Genomic DNA, 25,127 nt, shown 5'->3' with positions numbered 1-25,127 from the left:
TCAGTATTTAATGCTAGGGATACTGTACCTACAGTAAATGGTTAACCCCTTAAATATCAAGCTTAAACTTTTGCTATCATCGAGATGTGGTGGCTACAATGCCAACTTCGAATGTCCTGCATGTATAAGTCCTGCAGTCATACGATCAATAGTTTATTTAAATTGAAAACAGTATTCATAAATAATAGATTGTCATCCAGGCTGGTTGTTTGACCGTCACTGTTTTTTTTAATCCCATAGGAGTGAGTGATACCCCTTATTATAGTGACCATCCTGGCACATTAGTTAAAGAAATGGTTTTCACTGGAAGGAACACATGAGTTTCTCTTTTGTGCGTGTGTTGTTTTACTTATTTTGAGTGAACTGTTTCTTTTTTATCGAATGAGGAAATTATTTAAAACGATCCAGAAATGAAACGTTTTTAGTAGGTGCAGTATGTTTTCTTTACAGCAACTAACCCTGTAGGTGGTGGAGATTAAAATGATTACCATTTTATTTTTTTTAGCAATCATTTCTGCTCAGACTGTGACATTAAGAAACGTAGGCAGAAGTACAAAGAATAGATCTATTTGTCCAATAAGTACATGAATCACCTTTTATAGCCCTGCTGATATTAAAAATCGGTGCATATTTTAAAATTGTAACACGTGTTATATGCTGATACATTTCTCTGTTAAATTAAAGTAACATTCCAAATATAATAATCAATACAGTCTACTAGTCATGTAGTTTCATTGTGTTAGTACAATTTGGCGACATATCTTGATCCCACAAGGTGCTTGCAGCTGCTTCCTTGTTTCCATTTTTTTCCTGCAGGTGAAATGGAAAGTCTATATAGAGGCTATAGTACTAAAGAGCAAAGCAGGGCCAGTCAGGATCATTCTGATTGGCTGAGAGCATTAAGATCATTAACTGTGCACTCTCAGCCGTTCAGCTCAGACTTGCATCGACCGAGATATTCAGCCTCTTCTGCAGGAAAAAAACAGCTGGGTAAGGGCCCTGTGATCCAAGTAAGTTGTCAATTCGTGCTAAAATGGTTTGACCATTTGCTGTGAGATGGTGATCAGCACCATTATTGTGCTTAAAGAGACACTCCATCGCTTAGATACAAAACAAATAAAAATCACTGTTTAGTAGATATACCCCACATGAAAACTTACATAAACTAAATAATGCATTTTGGCATTGGGTGCATATATAAAACCATATTGCAAAACAAGTTCTCTTGTCTGCTGCCTTTGCAAACCCTCCTCTTCTAACTCCGCCCAGACTTTCTGTGGCTGTCCAATCATAGGCTTTCCAGTGCAGCTCAGTGAGAAGTCTTCCCAAGGCATGTGCTCTGAGCAATTGTTGCCTCTTGGTTTTAGCCCCACTGAGCTAACCAAACCAGGAAGTAACAGGACCTGTTGTCTGCTTAAAATCAAAGGGGGTGTATCTAGGTTAATTAATAAAAGTGTTAACTTCTATTGCGGTCTGCATTTTTTGCAAAATGAGGACACACTATTCACACACAAAGCTTTTCAGCAAGCTAAAGTGCTTTAGGGGTCTGGAGTGTCACTTTAAAGTCTCCCTTTGCGTCTAGGTAACCAAAAGGTAGCTTTTTTTTTGCATATCTATATTCAAAGTTGAACTTTAAAGGACCACTATAAGCACCCAGACCACTTCAGCTTAATGAGGTGGTCTGGGTGCCTGGTCCATCTAGGGTTAACCCTTTTTTATATAAACATGGCAGTTTCAGAGAAACTGCTATGTTTATATTAGGGTTAAAGGGAAACTCCAGTGCCAGGAAAACAATCAGTTTTCCTGGCACTGGAGGGTCCCTCTCCCTCCCACCCACCAATCCCCAGTTACTGAAGGGGTGAAAACCCCTTCAGTCACTTACCTGAGGCAGTGGCGATGTCCCTCGTCGCTGCCTCCTCCTCCGCACCGCTCCTCCCTGTGATTCCGTCGGCCGGTGGGCGAGACTGATCCCGCCCACCGGCCGAGGAGACCTAATGCGCATGCGCGGCAATGCTGCGCATGCGCATTAGCGCTCTCCATAGGAAAGCATTGAAAACGAATTTCAATGCTTTCCTATGGGGATTTGAGCGACGTTGGAGGTCCTCACACAATGTGAGGACGTCCAGCGACGCTCTAGCACAGATAATCTGTGCTACAAACCAGGAAGTTACCTCTAGTGTCTGTCTAATAGACAGCCACTAGAGGTGGAATTAACCCTGCAAGGTAATTATTGCAGTTTTAAAAAACTGCAATAATTACACTTGCAGGGTTAGGAGTAGTGGGAGTTGGCACCCAGACCACTCCAATGGGCAGAAGGAGTTTACTATATACTGGGACTATTATGCCCATTTTTACTCTCCGTTTGTCGTATTATCATATGTGAGTAAATTATATATTTTTATCCATTTATTGTAATTTTTCCTGTCTAGCGCGACCTATCATTGTGGTTTTTTTTTTTTGCTAAGAAGTGGTCTGGGTGCCTGGAGTGTCCCTTTAAGCCAGCCTCTAGTGGCTGTCTCATTGACAGCCGCTAGAGGGCTTGCGTGCTTCTCACTGTGAAAATCACAGTGAGAAGACGCAAGCGTCTATAGGAAAGCATTGTAAATGCTTTCCTATGAGACCGGCTGAATGCGCGTGCGGCTCTTGCCGCGCATGCGCATTCAGCCGAGGAGGCGGAGAGGAGGAGGAGGAGAGCAGGAGGAGAGCTCCCCACCCGGTGCTGGAAAAAGAGGTAAGTTTAACCCCTTCCTCTCCATCCAGCCCGGCGGGAGGGGGTCCCTGAGGGTGGGGGCACCCTCAGGGCACTATAGTGCCAGGAAAACGAGTATGTTTTCCTGGCACTATAGTGGTCCTTTAACAGAACACTCCTCTGCCCAAATACAAAATAAAAAAAAATTACTGTTTAGTAGATATACTCCAAATTAAAATTTGCATTCATTTTCATATGTATTTTTTTCTTTGGGGATATATCTAAAAACAGCTTTCAAAAGCTGCAGATCACATGGCTGAAGCCTTTGCCAGCCCTCCCCTTCTACCCTGCCCAGACTTTGGCTGTCCAATTACAGACTTCCCAATGCAGCTCTATGAAAAGTCCACTGAGCTAACCAAATCAGGAAGTAACAGAACTGGTTGTCTGACAGCCAGGGAGGATGTAACCAGGTTAATTATAAAAGTGTCAATTTCTATTGAAACCTGCAGTTTTTGTAAAAAATAAAAAAATAAAAATAAAAGAGGGTGCATTCTTCACACATAAAGCTTTCCACTTTTCAGCACGGGCCACATAAACAAGGTTTAAGATTATGTGGGTCGCAAAAAAAAAACAAAAATCTTAAATTTTCATTGATAAAACATAGGTTTAGTTTTAAAAGTACAGTATAAAAAAAAAAACCAGCACCCCCTCTACTAAATCCCAGTCCCCCCCCCTCTATTAAACCACAGCACCTCCCTCTACCACCCTGTGCCAAATCTAATCCCCCCACTGACAAACACACGCACTGACAGACACACACACACACACACACACACACATTGACAGACACACACATACTCACTGACAGACGCACACATACAGACATTCACATACTCAATGACAGACACACACACACACACACACACTCACTGACAGACACACACACATACTCACAGAGAGACAGACACACACATCCTGACAGACACACACACACACACCCATACAGACACACTGAGAGACACACACTAACAGACACACACACACACACACACACACACACACACAAACAAAGTGGTCTGGGTCCCAGGTCCATCTAGAGTTAAAGGGACACTATAGTCACCTGAACAACTACAGCTTAATGTATTTGTTCAGGTGAGATCTATAGCTCCCTGCAGGCAATCTAATGTAAACAATGTATTTTCAGAGAAAATACAGTGTTTACATTGATTGATAGAAATACCTCCAGTGGCCGTCACTCAGACCTCCACCAGAGGGACTTCCTATCATGTAGGGCCCTAAAAAGGCCCTGTACACGTCAGATGTTTTAAAATACGTCTGACGTGTGCAGAAGAGAGAAGGCACTGTGTGCGTGCCTTTTCTCTCCAGCCTGTCAGAGAGGAGAGGGGGCTGGCAAAGACCGCGAGCTGAGCTGTCAGTCAGCTCAGCTCACGGCCGCGCGCATGCGCGGTAGTGCGCTCAGGATTTCATAAAGCGTCATGAATGCCGCCCTATGAAGTATTTGCGGCAAAGCCGCACATGCGCACAAGGGAGCAATGACGCTTCCAAATGGAAGCGTCTGATTGCTCCCTGCTCGCACCTGCCTATTTCGCCATTTTGACGAAATAGGGGGCGCGGCTTCACAAGGCTCCCGGCGCTTGAACCAGGTGAGTAAAAAGGCTTGGCTGGAGAGTCCCTTTAACCCTGCAGCTGTAAACATAGCAGTTTCAGAGAAACTGCTATGTTTACAATAGGGTTAATCCAGCCTCTAGTGGCTGTCTCATTGACAGCCGCTAGAGGTTCTTCCGTTCTTCTCACTGTGGTTTTCACAGTGAGAAGAGGCTTGCATCCATAGGAAAGCTTTGAGAAATGCTTTCCTATGGTCTGACTGAATGCGCGCCCGGCACTGGAGCCCGGAGGGAGGGGGGCCTTGCGGGCGGGCGGGGGGGGGGACCTATTATCACTATAGTGCCAGGAAAACGAGTTTGTTTTCCTGGCACTATAGTGGTCCTTTAATTGCAACATTTAGGCAGGTTGCAGTTATAACCAAGATAGAGACTTGTTTGCAAATCAGAACTATTTACCTAAATTTAGCAATTTGCCTTTCAGTTTAATGCTATTCTCTGTTTATGAAATAAACTGTAACGTGTAAAGAGCAATATATCCAGTAGAGAAAGACAGATTGCTAAATATGCAATCTTTATAGAGCAAAACAAATGCTTGAAATTTTAGAAATTGAAGCTTAGCTGTTGAGTAAGAAGGTGAATTAGGGTGAAACAGGCTGTGGAAGTATTGCTGAATGAGATGTCATGAGTATGCACTGCTCCAGAGAGAGGAAGTTCTTGATTGGTTGATATTATTTAAAATAAATAGGTTCTCCTTTCTCCTGAAGGACTGGGAACAATTTGGTAGGGCAAGAACATTGTACAAGAATAGAGAAGCTGAAGAGAGCTGTAAGACATACAATGGGGAGACCAGGAGGACCTGTTGATGGCAGGAGTGCAGTTGACAAGTAGAGAAGATGTTTGGAGTACAGTTTGGTTAGGTGGTTACATATAATTGGTTATTCAAGCACCATAACCGCTTCGTGGACTTGAAGTGGTCATGGTGCTTGCAGTCTGTAGGCGCAATGTTTAGCTCTGAATCGTTGCATACACTGAGTTTTACCTTTCAGGTGCAGGATGGGTAACTCTACTTACGACTGAGTCATTGGGATATCATTGGCCAGCCCCAGCTAAATAAAGTCAATTCTGTGCAAATATCATTGGCCTCGGAAGCCGCATGTCGCATGCTTGCCTGCAGAGAAGACTGGGTGTCTGGCAAGACCCATGTCAGAGGGCAAACCGTAAAACAGTTTACCTCATTACTGGGGAATAGTGCCAGGGTATTGTCATAACCACTACAGCGTGTTGGAATAACCCTTTAACCATAAAGGATACAAGATAGTGTCAGAATTGGCGAAAAGGTGATGTGAGCAGATAGTACCCAAGATAAGTCTAGCAGCAGTGTCCTTATATATTACTTGGTTGCATTGCCGTTGTTGCTTTTTGGGTAGAATATGACAAACACAATCATTCGTTTTAAAATAAATTTCAAGTTTCCATCATTCTCCTCAAAAAGCCACATGCTCAGGTTATTTTTTTCCCCATTGATATAGCATCCTGTGCTTTGACCGCCATTCCAATAATATGATTCATAAGAAACCTGTTCTTAAAACTATAGCAAACTATAGATTAATAGCAAACTATAGATTAAGTTGTAAAAATAAAAAAAGTTGCCGGAATTTAATGTGAATTTTAAAATTTAGTCCAAAATAGTCGAATTAGAAAGAAGTCAATTCTGTATTTCAATTGGCGATTTTAGCCTTCCCAGCAATTCTCACCTTAGCTGAATTACATGTCTGACAGAACACCAGGCTGTGCCTTGACAGTTTTATACATTTAAAGGGACACTCCAGGCACCAAAACAACTTAATCTAAATGAATTTGGTATGGTGCCAGAATGCTCGTGCAGACATCTTACATCAAGGGGTTGAACCCCATAAATTGCCTCTAGCATCGATATCCACCCCCCAAATTCAAGAAGTGCAGAGTTCCAACAGGCAGGGGTGCCACTGATAGCTGAGAGCCGTCAGGTAACGCTTTTAGCAAATCAATGACTCCCCATTCACTAAACTGGTTTGAGAAAGTTACATTTCTTTACAAGCCAGTTTAGTGAATGCGGAGTCACTGATTGGCTGAGAGCTTCAGCTGGCACTCTCAGCCAATCAGCGACACCGCTGCGCGCCGGCACTCCGCGCTTCCTGAATCTACAAATTCTAAAGCTGAACGCCGAATGTGGTGGAGTGGACATCGCTGCAGGAGGCAACTTAAAGGTTAAACCATTCTCAAATATTTTAACCCCTTGAGGTAAGAGTGCCTCCATTTGCCTCCCGGCACCCCAACAACTTAGTTTACATGTAATTGTTATGGTGCCTGGAGTGTCCCTTTAAATTCTAATTGAGAACAAAATTGCAAAATCAAATAATGTATTAAAAGTTGTGACTATAGCTGGACTAGATGAAGATATTTATTTCCAGATCTGCTATTTTGCGTCAATGTTTGTCACTTGGCTTTCATTAACAGTTAGGGGGTTGAAAAGCACACCCTTCTCTAGTGTGGCACTCCCCCAAGCAATGTGCCAGTTGGTTGGTAAGAATTGAAAGTTAATTTTCAATATTCAATGTCAAAAAGCCGACCTGTCAAAATTCAGCTTCACTGACTTACATTATAAACTGACTTTGAATTCACTTTGAATTCTGTGAGAGTGAAGCAGGTAGGTCCACGGACACTAACTGTCGCTTTTCAAACACCGTCTGCCCCATTGTGTTTGTATAGGATCCTGCCATTATCTAAAGGTAGGACTGTTTCTCTCTCTTTAATATATACATATACTTCACTAAATATCTATTTCCTTTCCAAACTTGCAGAAAGGATTATTATATTATAAACTAGTTTTGACCGTTGTCCTTTAAGCGATGCTTGCAATGCATTGTAGATTATGTGCGCCATGACTTATAGCTTCAGAACGGCATCATCCAAATGTGTCCAAGTGAAGAATAAATCAAATACATTTATACATTTGGTCTTATTTGACTGGGGGAATGTATAAGTAGCTCAAGCTGGATTCACATTTGTATGGCGTGTCCCTTTAAATCACTGTAAATAAACTACTGAAATAAATATACCGTATATACTCGAGTATAAGCCGACCCGAAAAACTGGGAAAACGTATTGACTCGAGTATAAGACTGGGGTGGGTAATGCAGCAGCTACTGGTGAATTTCTAAATAAAATTAGATCCTAAAAAAATTATATTAATTGAATTTCTATTTACAGTGTGTGTATATAATGAATGCAGTGTGTGTGTGTATATGAATGCAGTGTGTGTGTATGAATGCAGTGTGTGTGTATATGACTGCAGTGTGTGTATATGAATGCAGTGTGTGTATATGAATGCAGTGTGTGTATATGAATGCAGTGTGTGTGTGTGTGTGAGTGCAGTGTGTGTATGAGTGCAGTGTGTGTATGAGTGCAGTGTGTGTATGAGTGCAGTGTGTGTGTGTGAATGCAGTGTGTATGTGTATGAGTGCAGTGTGTATGTGTATGAGTGCAGTGTGTGTATGAGTGCAGTGTGTATATGAGTGCAGTGTGTGTATGAGTGCAGTGTGTATATGAGTGCAGTGTGTGTGTGTGAGTGCAGTGTGTGTATGAGTGCAGTGTGTGTGTATGAGTGCAGTGTGTGTATGTATAAGTGCAGTGTGTATGTATGAGTGCAGTGTGTATATGAGTGCAGTGTGTGTGAATGCAGTGTGTGTATGAATTCAGTGTGTGTGTGTGTGTGTGTGTATGAGTGCAGTGTTTATATGAGTGCAGTGTGTGTGTGTGTGTGTGTATGAGTGCAGTGTGTGTGTGTGAATGCAGTGTGTGTGTGATGTAGAGTGTGATGCAGAGCCTTGGTGGGGGGGTGGGCATTTTTATTATTATTTTTTAATTATAATAATTGTAAAAAAAATTTTTTTTTTATTTATTTATTTATTTATTTTAAATTCTTTATTTTTGTTGTGCACGCATAAAATAACATGCTTGAATAGCCACTGCAGCTATAGCAAGCTTATTCAACAATAGATTATGACAATAACATGGCATTTGAGTGACGGCACCATTTTTTAAAGGTATACAAGAGAACTTACGAACTACAACAACAGATGGTAATATAGGAAAAGAGCAATTTCAATCTTGGTTAGTGGTTAGTGTCGGCGTATGTGCGTATGACCTGGAGTAAGCCTATAGTGGAAGGCAAGGTGTGCGCTTATGTGTCTCATGCTTCAAAATTGGATTGGGACCCTGCACTTTAAGGGAGTATGTCGATACGCCTTTGTTGTGGAGCATTTAGAAATTCCATACGTAGGCCATGTGGATGGTCGTAAGGCATTGTGAATGATGAGGACTGTGCGTAGCCTAGGTTGTTGTATGTGTGAGGTGGTTAAAAGAGGATGCTGACGCGCAACCTGGTGGGATATTTATGCAGCTCCTAGTTAGTGATCTCGTGGTAGAGTAGGTATGGTGGAGCTGGGGGGGTTTGGTGATAAAGGGAGCCAACTGGTCCGGGTTCTGCCCGGTTCGGCTGTGAATAGTCGACGCATAGCAATCCTGCTATGTGTGTCTAGGGAACTCTGGGTTACCCAACGATAGGGGCCTATGCCCTGGAAGCAAACATTTACGTTACGGTAGTGTGTATAAGAGGGAGAAAATTAAAACAAAAAGTAAAACATGAGTAACTCAAAAGTCTCGGCTCAGGTGATCTTCACTCCAGGTGTTCCCCTGGATGCTGGAACAAATGGGACAACCTTGGCTGGATCCCAAGCAGTAGCGGTCGAAGAGGGCAGGAGACCTATGTCTGTCAAGACAGTGTCCATCTCCGCGACGTCCGTCGCTTTATATTCCTTGCCTTGGTGTTGGATGAGGAGTGTGTGTGATGGTCCCCAACGATACTTCACTCCCTTAGCCGTCAATGCCGCTGTAAGTAGCCGGAGAGATTTCCGCCATTGCAGTGTTGTGCGTGAGAGGTCAGAATAAAACGTTAAGTCCAAGTCTTCAAAGCAGTATGGATTTTTCCCTTTGATGGCGCCCATTAAGTCAGCTTTGTCTTGCCCATTTTGAAATTTGACCAGAAGGTCACTTGTAGCTGAGCTTGCAAGTTGTGACGGCTTGGGTAGGCGGAACATGCCATCCAGCTGCACCCCTTTAGCTTGTTTGGGGGACAGGAGGGCTGTGAAAAGCCGTCTGAGAAGATGGGGAAGTTCGGCTGGGGATATTGCGTCTGAAAGGCCTCTGATTTTTACATGCTTCCACCTCCTTTTGTCTTCCATAGCTGCCAGTTGGTGGGTGAGTGTAATGTGGGCTGAGGAGAGGTCTTTGATCTGATTCTGCAGCTCTGTGATTTGTGCTGTCTGTGCCTGAGTGGATTGCTCCACTGTGGAGAGACGATCAGTGAACCCCTTAACATCCTCCCTTACCTGGGAGATCTCCTTGGAGAGCGACTGTCGTAGGTCGGTCAGGAGAGAGGTAAGTAGCTCCGTGGTAATGGGGGAGCCCATCGGCTGTTGCTTGGGTTTGGGAGGTCCCTTATAACCCAGTGTCTCAGGGCAATGGAGGGATGTGTCATCCGAGCTCTCTGTAAAATCATCATATTCGGCCGCCATGTTGGGTGCCGCCGCACCATGAGGCCTCCTAAGTAAGTCGCCGATATCGGCCGTGAACCGCGGGCGATCCGGTCGCGTTTTTTTGGTTTTTCTCCCCATCTCAGGGGGAGTATTAGCAGGTTGTCCGCTGTCTGATGGGGTGACTTTTGTGGTCAAATCCGGGCTGTTTTGGGCTGCGGTCGTCGGAGAGCAGTATGTGTGCAACCCTTCATGCCGAGAGCTGGCTCCGCCCCTTTTAATTTATTTTTTAATATTATTATTTTTAATATTTTATTTTATTATTATTATTTTTTTGTCCCCCCTCCCTGCTTGATACATGGCAGGGAGGGGGGCTCTCACTCCCTGGTAGTCCAGTGGCATTGGCAGTTCAGTGGGGGGAGGGGAGCTGTCAGAGAGCACTTACTTCTCCTGCAGCTCCTGTCAGCTCCCTTCTCCTCCGCGCCGGTCCGTGCAGCTCCTCTGTCAGCTCACACTGTAAGTCTCGCGAGAGCCGCACTATGACCCCGCGGCTCTTGCGAGATTTACAGTGTGAGCTGACAGAGGTGCTGAACGGACCGGCGCGGAGGAGAAGGGAGCTGACAGGAGCTGCTGGAGAGGTAAGTAACCGCACACAGCCCCCAGTCTGTATTATGGCAATGTAAATTGCCATAATACAGACATTGACTCGAGTATAAGCTGAGTTGGGTTTTTTCAGCGCAAAAAATGTGCTGAAAAACTCGGCTTATACTCGAGTATATACGGTAAGATTAAGAAATAGCTTAAGTTGCCACTTTATTTTTGCAGTCTTCATTTGCTAGGTTCCCATATACCATGTTTGAATACTGCACATTGTGCCTCTGCCAATTACAGTTTCCCAGCTATATTTGTTTTCCTTAAAGGGTTACTCCAACCACCATGACCACTTTAGTGACTTGAAGTGGTCGTGGTGGTTGGAGTATGTATGTGCGGTGTTTCTTCATGCATATACGGAGATATTTTTAATTGTGTGCTGGGAGCTAGTTGCACTCAATCACACGTGACATTCGCAGCCCGGAACAGAGGTAAATTCTGCGCATATTTGGCGTCTGTCATCAATGTCCCATCTCCCCTTGTTACTCTCAGTATTTATTTTATATTAAAAAAAAACTCCCTCTCCACTACCTCCTTCCCTTCCCTCGCCAGCCCAGAGTGCGCTCTGAGCAGGCTTCTCTATGTGATTGGACTGCATAAGGCCCCAATTTTTTTTTTTTTTTACAGGTTATAGTACAAATGGAGTGGGGGGGACCTTCTCTATAGTGCCCATTAGGGCATATTACACCGGAAGGGTCCAAAAGGGTTAGAGTAAGCTTTCAACAATAGCACTCAAATGGGCAAGAGGGAGAAAACTCAATTTTGTGATATCTCTAAGAACATTATTGTGCACCTTTCATGACTTGTTCAATTTAAAGGGACACTATAGTCACCAAAACAACTTTCGCTTAATGGAGCAGTTTTTGTGTATAGGTAATGCCTCTGAAGTTTCACTGCTCAATTCACTACCATTTAGGAGTTAAATAACTTTTGTTTCTGTTTTTAACCATACCTCCACTGGCTGTGACTGTCACAGTACCCTGCTGATTGAACTTTAATCACATACAGAAGGCTCCTGCAGGGTCAAACAAGCTATTAACAGAGCAAGAGATACAATTCTAAATTAAACAGCATTTGCAATGAAGGAAGTTTAAACTCTAGATGAATCTTTACAGGAAGTGTTTAGGAAGGCAGTATAAATCACATGCAAGGAGGTGTGACCAGGACTGCATAAACATAGTGATTTAACTCCTAAATAGCAGCGAATTTAACAGTAGGACTGCAGGGACATGATCTATACACAAAAACTACTTCATTAAGCTACAGATGTTTTGGTGACTATAGTGTCCCTATAAGAAATCAGTATGTTTTTTGAATTGTCATAGTAATCAACCAACAAGTACATCCCCAATTACACCAAAACACAGGCATCACTGTGAGCACATCAGTGCCAGAAAGACATGATTGTCCAAAGTGCAAGGTGTGATTTATTAGTGTATATCAGGAAGTATAGCAAGTGGCAATGTTTCAACTAACCCAAAAATGTATTTGTTAGTCAAAACATTGACACTGACTGTGCTTCCTGCTATGCTCTAATAAAGCACACATTACACTTTGGATGAATATGTTCTTTTCTCCCTTTCAATTGATTCTTGGCATAGACCTCTATACCATTGGCATAGAAATCTATGCTAATAAATGATTTACAGGTCGTGGCAAGACTAAACCTATATATACATTAAATGTCACCTGTCCATTTAATATAAATTCTGCTTGCCAAATGTATGGATAGAATGTAAAATGCATCAATTATATAGTCAAAAACGTGTATCATGGTAGGTACACTTCAAAGCTTTGGCCTTGTTGCATATTCCAGCATATTTTTACATCCAAAATGTTTTGTTTTGGTCATCTTCAAACTGTCATTAAAACTGTTTTAAAACAAAAATAAGAAAGAGCTTCCTAATATAAAATTGATAGAAAATGCGATGATCTCCAAATGTGCTTTAGTATGTATGTTTGTTTTTTAACGTGTCTGGAATGTTTTTGAAGTTTAGAGAAAAGATTGTGCAGCTGTATTTCATTTATTCTTCACTTTCTGTGGGAAGTTTTGCTTTCCTGCAGGGGTACAAGCTTCTCGAAGGATGATGCTGAGACATTATTTTGATTGCTTGATGCTGAGAAACTTGTGCAACATTTTATTTTCGTATGCCTCTTAAAAGGCATTGGATTTTAAAGATGTAGGCTCATTCTGACCCTTTCTTATTCATGTTTTGCTTGTTTAATAAAAATAGAAATAACATTGGACGAATATGATGAATAACTAGCAGGTAAATGTAGGCTAAAGTTGCACATTTTATAAGTGTTTATAGATATAAAAACCATGGACATTTTTACAAACTGAATTTTTCACCTATGTGTTCATCCATTACAGATGCTGCATGTGCGATTTCAGCATAGCAGTGATAACATTTTAATCACATACAGTAAGTTTCACAAATGTAAACTTACAGGTGTTTGTAACACATTTAGGAATTGAAAAATGCTATTCGAATTTTAAAAAATATATATGTCTGTAGAATACAATACAATATGTGTGCTCAGAGCCCCTCATTTCCCACCTACGTTAAAAAGTTGCCATAAGGTTAGTCGTAGAAAGGATGCTGCAGGAGATGGGCCATCATTTTAAATGTCTTTGCAGTGATGGGAGTCTCTGCAGAATGGAGTACTGGCAGAATAATGTGTTTGTATTTATGGCAAAAATCAATATTGGCACATAGTTAAAGGTATAAATGTGTTTTTGTTGCTGTTTAATTCAAATACTATTTAAAGGAGCAATCAGACCACCATAACAACGTAAGCACATTGTAGTGGTTATAGTTCCAGAATTGCCCTGGCGACACACTCCCTCCTTTGAGTCAAACCATTTTCGAATGGTTTGTCTTCTTACTTGGGGATAATCAGGGACCTCTCCCTATCTCCATTTCTTCCTATGAAGAGCCGGGAGCCCTCTGTTTAAGCTAAGATTGGTGGTGCAGGGGTTAACTCACTGACACTCTCAGACAATGAACTAGCATGGCATTGTATAGCTTAGCGCATGAGAGCTAACAGAAGCTCTCCAGACGTAGGAAATAGTAGAGTCAGGGAGCAGCGTCCAGCAGACCCCAGGTAAGAAGAAGTAACCATATTTTTTCCTAGATTGCTGCAAAACCAAACCAAACAAGCCAAATTCATGACATCTTGATATTGTATTTCTGGGAATGTGACGTGTGACGTCAACAAGAGATACCACTAGACCTCCACTCTCCATGTAGTTTCATACCTATGTCAGTTACTAGAGCTCTTAATACAGATTTAGTTGTGCTCTTCGCTCTGCTCAGTCTAAACATTGAAACTTTATTGCTGGGCCATGTTTTGTGGTTGACAGGAGGAGAGAATCTAATGTAATGTCCTGGCCAGTGAAGGTTTGTCCACAGGGACACTTGGTGCAGTGCCCAATCAGTTTTATGTGGGAAACAGGTATTTGCAGTAGTTCAGAAACACTAAGATTAGTTTTCTGAAGGGAGCCAAATAAATATGGAAACAAATTGTCTCTTTAACCCCCTTAGAACGGCGGGCGTGCTATCCCGTCCTTGGGGACCTGGCTCTAAATGCCAGGTCCAAGCATTGGGAGGGACAAGCATTGGCTGATAAGCATTGGCATTCAGGGACAAGCATTGGCTGATAACACCAGAGGTGAGGTTACAGTGCCAACAGGAGAGAGAAGCAAGAAGCCATCTTTGAAGTAACAGAGCAAGAAGCCATCTTTGAAGTAATCTCTCCCCCGATAGCCCTAGTGACTGCCTGAGGGGTGATTAATCAAGGGAATTTACTCAAATATAGAATTTATATATAAAGCCAGGGAATCCCAGGGGTGACAAGGGGAGCAGGGCATTTTTTGACACAAAGCACTTCCTTTTAAAAACGCTTACTGCACATTCCCAACATCTTCTTTAAAGTGCTCAGTCACTCTGCCACTGAGACCTGAGACACTCATGATGTGGCTAGTTTAAAAGTTGTGAAGTTTCAAACTGCAAGACTGGGGTTGTGACTCTGTGGACTGATCTGATTCTGCTTTATGTTGTGCACATCTTGTTTTATTGTATAAGCATCAATGTTCTATGCTCAACTCTATGTATTGTATAAGTATCTTTGTACTGTATAGAGATGAGTAAAGTTCTTGGGGAGGAGTGTGGTGCCCCACCATCTTACAACTTTACCAACCGCACAGGGAAGAGGACTGCACTATCTGAAATAAGATGATGTCTACACCAAACAGTAAATGGTAGTGGGAAGCTGGAATCCTCTTCTGTATCATGGGCCCAGTGGGCGCCCAGGTCCCTTAGAGTTGTCAGGTTGATTAGGTAGCTCCCAAACATAATCAGGCCCTCCTCGGGCTCCCAGGCAAAGGCCAATCTTAGTGCTTAGTCTGCCCAGATGTACTTAGAATGTTGGATCAAAATAAAACCCATTTTATATTCCAAAAGATAAAAATGTCTCATTTCAACAGGGACACTCATAAAATATACATAAATATACATAATGTTAGAAAGGAACACAATCATATCAGCATGGAGCTTTAATGAGCAAAGTGGTTGAAAGAGGAGATCTGAAAACCTTACATAACCTTGTATCTGTCTTCATACCTATCTAGACTGAAGTCACTGATAGCTTTCAGCAGCATCAAAGGACACCCTTATCTGCTGGGTTAGTTGTCTGCTCCTTTTCTATTACTTTAATTGGATGTATTTATATGACTTCCTGACTAAATAATTGAACGGCTGTGGCTTGGCCTTTAACAGTTACACATTTGTTCCCCTTCCTAAAATACATTAGCGTTGTTACCTTGCAATATGTTTTGGCTTTTAACAATATACCAGTTTTGAGTTCTGATTTCTAAACTAGAGTATTGGGCATTGAAATAATCAGAATAAAATTAGAATTAGCCGTCTTTGTAGCAGAGATATCTAATTTGACCAAAGGATAGAGTTGCCACCTGGCTGATATTTTACCGCACTGCTGGTAATTGAGACTGTCTGACTAGTGACTGTATTGCAACAAATACAGGCAATGCATAGGCAGGTGTTTTTCAGAGGACAATAAAAAGGAATTTGACAATGCTTCAAGTGTGCACCAACTATCACATACATTAATTTGCCAAATAAACCTTCTGTATAAATGGCACTCAAAAGAAATGTATATAACCTTAAAATAAAGCAATGACATATTGAATAAAATACCAATAGATAAATATTAGTTCAAACTAAGATTTTATTAAAGACACGGAGGCTCATATTATGCATAACTCTTTCTTTATTTCCTCAGCAGCAAAGATAGAGGAATATAAATATTGTCAAAAATGAAAGAAAAACTGTATAGGCATAACGGGTAGCCAATCACATGGTAGAGGAAGTGGCTATATAAGTCCTGTGTCTCCCACAATCCCCCTCTTTCTTTGCTGCTTCCTCAGACAGATAAGTACTTTTTGTTTCTCTCTGACTCAAATTTGATGATCGTTTATTTGTATGATATTTCATTGTATACTATTTATGATTGTTTAATTACCTGTTACCACTAGCGTTCCCCCTGGGACCCCCTTGGTGCTTTTCCCCCCCTACCCGGGGATTTCTGTAACCTGCCTTTTCTATCCCCCTCGTGCTCCCGCACGACTCCCGGCTCTGTGCTTTTGCCGCAACCGCTCTGTTGTCGACCGCGGCTGCGCACGCATCCCTCCCCGCTCGCGGGCGGGCTCGGCGGATCGGGTGCACGAGCCCCTTCCCCCGCCGGGTGCCCAGTCGCGTGCGCCTTCCCTCACGTGCGGCGGCCATCTTGGGCGGACCTCGATCCTTCCCCTGTGCTGCCGTGCGGTCACCTTGCTTTGCCGGGTCCCCTGGGAACGCTAGACGGTCTGTGTGTTTCGTTTTCTGTGGGTTACTCAACCCTTTTGCTCTTCTCAACCACCTTAGTGTCATTTAGCAGTATTTAATTGCCCACTGCCACTTTGCAGCATGCAGGATAGGGAGGATGGGCCTGCGGGTCCCCCTGGGGACTTCCGCTCAGACAGCGCTGAGGGCGCTATGGCCTCCCAAGAATTTCAGGCCATGCTGGAAGCCACTATGGCCTCCTCCATTCAGAAGGCTATTGCCTCGGCCATGGGAGCTGTTACTACTTCATTTTCACAATCGATGCACTCCCTGGTTTTGCCTACTCTGGCCTCCCCCGCCCCTACGGGCGTGGGGTCCCCCTCCCCTGCTCAGACTGTGCCTGGAGCCCATAAGGCGAAGGCCAAGTCAAAACACGTCGGCTCCCACTCCTCGATGCAGGTTTTACCTGCCATGACTGACACGCTTGAGGCGGTCACAGATGGCGCGCACCCCACGCGCAAAAGAGCCCCTGGCCGGGCTAAAAAGGCTAGATTATGGAAACGGGCTAGAGCCCTTGATGATGGGTCGGATACCGACCGGAGTGTGGAGGAGGAATCCGACTATATGGAGTATGACTCCTTTGGTGATGATGATGTGTCTGGCGAGGATTTGCCCCTTACGGGCGCTAACCCATCAGAGCCCTCCGCCAAGACCCGGGGTCCAGTCTTAGGCCCCTCCGGGGCTGACGACACTATTCTTGATCCTCAGGGTAACCCCCTGTTCGACCCAGACGACCTACGTCACCCCCGGTCCGCTGAATGGGTTCCCCCGGATCATATTGCCCAGTATGTGGCCAAACGTATCCGCACACCCCTTTCCAAAGAAGGCCGCAATAAGCTGCGGGCCGAATGCCCTCGCCCTTCTCTCCCGGGCGCTGCGGGTAAAACACCAGATATTGACCCACAGATTGCCCAGTTCCTGGGTAAGTCGGGCTGGAAGCCCAAAAAGGGCCTTGACAATTCCCTGAAGGGATGCCAGGACAAGATCCTGGACACACTAGGGCCCCTCTCGAAGCTCTATGAGCTTCTAGATACTGCTAAAACTGGGGATTCAGTTTTGGACGTGGACGTGGCCATTGGTTGGGTCCAACGGGCAATATGCTTGCTGGGAAACGCCAATACGGCGATATCTGCGGAGAGGCGTAAGGCGATATTACTAAAAATCGACCCTAAACTGGCCACTATGACTGTGGCGGAGCCTGACCCGACTGAAGAGGGTTTACTGTTTGGCACCTCCTTCGTTAAAGACATGGGGTCATATGTCAAGACCTTCACGGCGATTGACAAGGCGCAGGCGAGCATGAAGCGTGTGTTCGCGCCTAAGGTTTTTGGAGGGGCCGGGCGTAACAGGAACCGTCCACCCGGCCGGGGTTTCCGAGGCGCATTTCGCGCTACCAGAGGTTCCTTCTTTCCCTCCCGGGGATTTCAGGACCAAAGAACCCCTCCTTTCTTCCCAGCCAGAGGTCGGGCTTGGGGCTCCAGATACCCCCGCAGCGGTGCCACCAGCAGACGTCCTTACGGTGAGTACCCTTTCTTCCCCTCCCGTTCAGGTAGCAGGGAGACTGGCCTTATTTTACCGAGAGTGGGCACAGCTCACCTCGGATACTTGGGTTCTGCAGTGTGTAAAGGGGTATCGCCTAGATTTTGTTTCAATGCCTGTCCAGTTCTACTCCCCCAGAGAACTGTCCCTTCCACGGGAACAAGACGAGATGATCTCCGCGGAGGTCGGAGAGATGCTCTCCAAGGGCGCTATAGAGGAACTGCCGTTCGCCGCCAAGGGCTTTACGAGCAATCTGTTCCTGGTGCCCAAGAAAGGAGGCGGAGTTCGCCCTGTAATAAATCTTCGTCCCCTCAACGCCTTCCTACGTTACCAGCACTTCCAGATGGAAGGTATTCACTGCCTCAGGGACCTTCTGCGCCAGTCGGACTGGCTTGCCAAACTAGACCTGAAGGACGCCTACTTCACGGTCCCCATTGCTATAGAATTCAGAGATTATCTCCATTTCACATGGCACGGGCGGCGTTGGCGTTTTACCTGCCTGCCTTTCGGTCTCTCTTCAGCCCCTTGGTGCTTCACCAAGCTTCTGAAGCCTGTAGTGGCGTTCCTCCGTACCCGAGGGGTTCGCCTCATTGTTTACCTGGACGACATTCTGATTTTGTCCCAATCGAAGGAGGATCTCCTTCTACACCTAGAATGGACTACCACCCTGCTACAGAAGTTGGGTTTCCTGATCAACTGGGACAAATCGGTCCTAGATCCCGCCCAGTCCATAGAGTTCCTGGGGTTCAGAGTGGACTCCGTCCAACAGTTCCTGTTCCTACCAGGTTCCAAAGTGAAAACCATTCAGAAGGAGATTCGAAGAGCTCTGCGCGTCGCAGACTTGTCCATCAGACAGCTGGCAAGAGTAATTGGCCTTCTCGCGGCCTCTATTCAGGCAATCTTCCCGGGCCCACTACACTACCGGGCCCTCCAGCGACTCAAAGGGTCACACCTTCGGTCAGGTCACTCCTACGAGTCTCGGATACGCTTGGACGCAGAGTCCAGAGACGAGTTGGTGTGGTGGTTAGCACACATGGAGGCGTGGAATGGGAGAGCCATCTTCGGCTCCATCCCGGACGTGGTGATCGAATCAGATGCCAGCTTACACGGCTGGGGTGCTCGTTGTGGCGACGTTTCCACAGGAGGCAGATGGTCCGACGTGGAGAAATCATTGCACATCAACTGCCTAGAGCTCCTGGCTGGAGCTTTCGCGATCCGCAGTCTTACCCCAGGACGGGCGAATTGCTGCGTTCTCCTCAAGATGGACAATGTATCAGCGGTCCGCTACATAAACCACCTGGGGGGTACGAAGTCCAAGATGTTGGCAATTCTGGCGAAAGACTTCTGGCAATACTGCCTCTCCAACAACGTCTCGGTGACAGCGGAACACATCCCGGGACTAGACAATTCGGGAGCGGATTGGAATTCCAGACACTTAAGAGACTCTGGAGATTGGCGTCTACACACTTCGGTGTTCCGAAGCCTGGACATGTTGTGGGGAAAGTTCCAGATGGATCTGTTCGCATCTCGTCTGAACACTCAGCTGCCGAAGTTCTTCAGCTGGAGGCCGGATCCGGCAGCGGTGGCGACCGATGCCTTCCTTCAAGACTGGCCAGGGGGTCTGCTATACGCATTCCCTCCATTCAACATGATAGCTCGCACGATCTCGAAACTGGTTCGCCACGACTGTTGTGTAGCGTTAATCACCCCGCTTTGGAGATCTCGACCATGGTTTCCCCGCTTGATGGAGTTGTCGATCGATTATCCTCGGTTGATTCCAATCTTCCAGGACCTCCTTCTGGACCCGGATGGGAATCCGCACGAACTAGTATTGCAACGCCAGCTACCACTGATAGCATGGTTCCTTTCAGGGGACCTTGGATTGTCCCAGGCGTTCCGCAGACAACTCTCCTACTCCTCGATAACGCTTGGGCCCCAGGCACTCGAACTGCCTATCGGGCTTCATGGAGATCGTGGTCTGGTTGGTGCTTGGAACGGGCAGTGGATCCCGTATCTGCCCCTTTGCCTTTGATCCTCGAGTTTCTCACGTCCCTGTTTGACTCGGGCAAGGCGTACCGCACGATTAACCTCTCCCGCTCGGCTATCTCGGCCGGACACAGGGGTTTGGATGGTTCCCCTATCGGCAAACATCCTTTTGTGTGTCGTCTTCTCAAGGGTATCCGCCTTGCGCGCCCTCCTCGGCCTCGCTTCTCTGCCTTTTGGGACGTTAACATAATGTTGCAGTTCCTCTCCTCATGGTACCCTAATCAGGAGCTGTCTTTGAAACGCCTGTCATCCAAGTTGGTGATGTTACTCTGTTTGATCTCTTGCAAGAGGGTCTCCGACGTCAGGGCCATGGATTGGGACGCCATTGCATTCACCCCTGAAGGTGTTACTTTTGATATATCCAGGAGGACTAAATCTGCATCCAAGTCCTTTTCGTATCCCAGGTTTCCTGGCTGTCCGGCGCTCTGCCCGGTGGATTGCCTCAGAGTTTATCTGGATGTCACGAGTTCCCTTCGCTCTGCTGATCTACACGATTTGTTCGTATCTTTCAAGTCGCCTTATCGACCGGTTTCTACACCTACCCTGGCACGTTGGATTCGGGAATTATTATCCTCTGCGGGTATAGACACCTCTGTGTTTACGCCCCATTCTGTACGGGGAGCGATGGCTTCTAAAGCCTCCTCGGTCGGATGTCGTCTGGAGGATATCATGCGGGCGGCAGATTGGTCCAGTGAATCGACTTTTAGAGATTTCTATTTCAGACCTATTGAACACATCGCATCTCGAATAGTTGCACAGCTTTGAACTTGCATAATATGAGCCTCCGTGTCTTTAATAAAATTCCCAGATTTTACTAGTAACATGACGTAAAGTCATGATTTTATTAAAGACACGGAGGCGAGTATTATTCCCTCCCGCCCTCCCGGTGTGGAATGGGGATACGAGATGCTTGAGACTCTACGGATTTTTTTCCTGTTCAATAGGTATGTATTGATTATGTATTGATTAGGTATTGATTATGTATGTTTATTTATATGATTGGATGGTTTGATACATCTTTTATGTTCACTAAATTATTTATCCTCTGTATTTCAGAATCCGGTTTCCTTGTTTGTGACTCCTTATGATGCTGTTTGGTAAGTCTACAGTTTTGAGTCTGGAAATTACCATATTTCTCTGTCTTTTTTAGCTTGATGTTGTCGCATTGTTCCTGTTTCCTGTGCTGATCAAGTAGGACATCGTTTCTTCTTACCTGGTCTTCGGTTTTCGCAAGAAAGAGGGGGATTGTGGGAGACACAGGACTTATATAGCCACTTCCTCTACCATGTGATTGGCTACCCGTTATGCCTATACAGTTTTTCTTTCATTTTTGACAATATTTATATTCCTCTATCTTTGCTGCTGAGGAAATAAAGAAAGAGTTATGCATAATACTCGCCTCCGTGTCTTTAATAAAATCATGACTTTACGTCATGTTACTAGTAAAATCTGGGAATTTCATTACAGATAGGAATCCAACCGAAATAAAAGGATACAGTAATTTTGTTATACAATGTATTTACCTTCCTCTTTATACTTTTAGAAGGTATCAATTTATTGCAAAAGTGTTAATAGTATCCTATGGAATCTAGCAAACACAGAAAATGATTACGAAATAGACACATTCCCTAAACAGCCATCACAGATTTTTGCCATAAACAAATAATGTTCAAACACCTCATAATGAGCTATAAGCACTCCGGTTATACAGCTAATACAGAATTAATATTTGGAATTGTTGATGGATGGCAAAGGAGAATGCAGATTTTAGCATGGAAAAAATACAGGATATTATTGAGGTCAAAAACTGCTGTGTTGGTCACACAAATAATCCAAATGTGCAATATATATAGACTATATGTAGGCTATAGACTATAAAATAAGACAATGTGTGCGCCACAGTTGCAGATGGTAATAAATCCTAAGGTGTAATATAGAATTACTGAAGATTGTACTAGATCCAAATAAGTAACAGCACAGTCAGCAATATAGAATTGCCTGTTTATTTCTTAGCTTTGTAGGTGGTCAAATTATTCTCCTTCCCCCAAAATTTAGAGATTAAAGGTATACTCCGGGCCCCATAACAACTACTTTGAAACTCGTCTTTTACTGTACACCTAGGTATTTTTCATTTTATGTTTGGAATACTCTAAATGAATCTCATTCTGCGCACTTCATATGTTGTTCCTCTTTTCACTGCATTAGTACAGCTAATATTATAGCTGTATAATATTATAGTTATATTATGATGATGTGAAGTCACCAATAACATGTGTTAAAGGTACATTATAGTTACCCAGACCTCTTCAGCTAATTAAAGTGGTGTGGGGGCAGTCCATCTGTCCAACTTAGACCTGCAATGTAAAACATTACAGTTTAAGAGAAACTGCAATAATACATTTCAGGACTAAGGCTGCCTTTAGTGGCTGTAAATCAGACATCCACTAGAGGCACTTCCTAGTGGTTAAGGAACATTTTGGTCGCCTAACTGAAGGTGGATGTTCTTGCGCTCTGCATTCATTGATAAAGCATTCTTTGATCGGGATGCACTCTGATTCTGGAATATAGCTAAACACAAACGTGCCACTCTCTTGTATGTCCTATCTATGCACTCTGTTTTTAAAGATCATCTAAGCAAAAATTATAGAGTGGAGAATATCCCTCACCCATGAGGACCTCCAGCACCAGATTATTCTCCATAGGAAGGCATTGATTCAGTGCTTTCTTATGGGGAAGTTTAATGCACGCACGGCACTTGCCACAGATGTGCATTAGCACCCACTCATCGCGGGACGGAGGACAGTGCAGAGCATAAACCCAGCGCCAATGGACATCGGTGCTAGGATAAGGTAAGTAAATAAAGGGTTTTTAACCCTTTATTCACCAAGCAGGGGGGCATGATAGAGGGGGTAGGCAGGAGAAGCTACAGTGCTAGGAACACAGCTTTGTGTTCCTGGCACTATAATATCCCTTTAAGGGTTTTTTTTTTTTTGGAGTGGGGGTTCAGTTTATATTTTTAATCTATTAGCTATGTAATGATTTTGAAACACGAATATTGCTTCCCTTAAAATTTAAATGCTCCACCAGTGGTACCCAAACTTTTTAGGTTTAAGGCGCCCTTAATATTTCAGTATTTTTCCAAGGCACCCCAAGTCAAAATTTCTAGGTTGCATATCTGTACAGCGTTGCAGCATTTACTGGCGCTAAAGTGTAATGTACAGTTTTGGCATTTGAAGGGGTGCTTGTATATAGTTATTGTGTTTTTAATACAGGAGTGTGCTTGTAATGTTTGCGTTTGATTGCAGGGGTGTGTCTGAATGTAATGTTCACTTTTAAATGCGGATGTACATTTGTGTGAAGTATTTGTGTTTGTGTGAGGTGGTGTGTATGTATATTTTAATTTTTTATTTGAATGCAGGGGTGTGTGTATGTAAAATGTGAGTTAGATTGCAGTGGGGTGCTTGTATGTTGTGCTGGTGTTTGACTGCTTGGATGTATGCACATACAAAACCACATACATACATACATACTTACACAGATATTCATGCACATTAACACACAGATGCATATAAATACACAGACACATACACACAAAGTCATATACACACATGCACCCTGATACACACAAACATTGATACATGCCCACACCATGATACAGATACAAACTGACATAAAAACACACACCCTGACACACAGACACATACACAGATGTGTGCGCAGACACAGAAGCATACTGACACACATATATATATATATATATATATATATATATATACACACTGTGACGGTAGTAAACTGTATCACCGTCCAGTGAATACAGGAAAATCCTTTACACACACACATCTCGTTTCACTATTGTTTGGTTTGATATACTTGGGTGAAAAAAGGATAATTAGTAACTGCACTGTGATGTACCTTAAATAAAATTATGATAAAAAAACTAGGTTATAAAGGAGTTAAATAGTAATACTTTTATACATTTACCATTATCTTTTCATAAGATTTTTTATTAATTTCCTTAATTTGGAAAATTATAAAATGATTGTGAAGATTGAAAACCAAGGAACAATGTAACAGTTTCTGTCATCTCTTATAACAATGCAACATTTTAATTCGGTCAAGCATCTTTCGATTAGCAACGTGACTGCACAAACACAACAAAATACAGGTCCATTGTGAAAAAGCTGCACATAGTATGACCAGGCAGGCCACTGCTTGGCATGAACAGGATACGTCATCATGCTGCATGCTGTGCTGTTTTGTAAATGTCTCACATAATAAGGGTTTTTGGTTCCTGGATGCAGGAGAGAACTACAAGCATTTGTAGCAATATGAGCTCTGAATAATGAGCACAATGAAATGTTAGTCTGTCTAAACCATGTGAAAGAAATGCGAAAGACATTGAATATATCAAAGAAGGCGTTTAAAGCATGAATAATTACACCCCGTAAGACAAACAGACAAAGTTAATTTGTGTGACAAACTTTTATACTGTTAGGTAATTAATGCCTGAGTAAAAGTCATAAGAGTTTTCAGTGTACTACATAGCGGGGTGCTGCTGTGATTGATGTCATACATGGGGCCTGGTACCCCATTCTTCCTAATCATGTAGTGGGATGGAACAGTATCATTTATACTATCTTCTTCTACTTTATTGCGGGTAATTTGTTGCTCCAGATGGTATGTCACTAAAGTGAGAATTCAAAATGAATACTAAGAAAATTTCTAATTCAAGACCAGAGTAGCCAAATTGAAAGCATAGCTGACTGACTTAGAGAATTTTTCCAGTTCAGCCCTTTAAGGAACTTTATGGTCCCCAACTTCATAGAAAATGTGTTGTTATAGTGCCCAGAGGTTTCTTAACTGAAGGGGTTAAACCAGTGATGGCGAACCTAGGGCACGCGTGCCAAAGGTGGCACTCCGAGCCCTCTCTATGGGCACACAGCCATAGGTCGCCTGGGGAGGGGGCTGCTGGCGCTGGTCGGCAGCTATATAGAGTAGGCGCCTGCCCAAAACGGCAGGCGCCTACTCTGCTTTCGTGTCGGGACGACCTAGAGGCAGGGGGAGGGATCTGGGAAGCAGCTCTCCTGTCCTCCCGCGA

General features: G+C 43.9%; 1 protein-coding gene across 4 annotated transcripts in view; it reads left to right on the top strand.

Moving 5' to 3' along the window:
- Positions 1–25,127, top strand: part of ACSL6 (acyl-CoA synthetase long chain family member 6) — a 193,465-nt gene that overhangs the window by 81,694 nt on the left and 86,644 nt on the right. The window contains exon 1 of one of the 4 annotated variants that reach the window (XM_063447425.1): positions 14,265–14,289. The exons of the other annotated variants lie outside the window; for them this stretch is intronic. The gene's annotated coding sequence lies outside the window, so the exon portion shown is untranslated. Of the gene's footprint in view, positions 1–14,264; positions 14,290–25,127 lie in introns of those variants that run through there. 4 annotated transcript variants of the gene reach the window in all.

This window comes from Pelobates fuscus, chromosome 3 (genome assembly GCF_036172605.1).
Source record: "Pelobates fuscus isolate aPelFus1 chromosome 3, aPelFus1.pri, whole genome shotgun sequence".
Classification (NCBI taxonomy): domain Eukaryota; kingdom Metazoa; phylum Chordata; class Amphibia; order Anura; family Pelobatidae; genus Pelobates; species Pelobates fuscus.
Note: the sequence above shows the minus strand (reverse complement) of the source record. Positions and strands in the feature narration are given on the sequence as shown.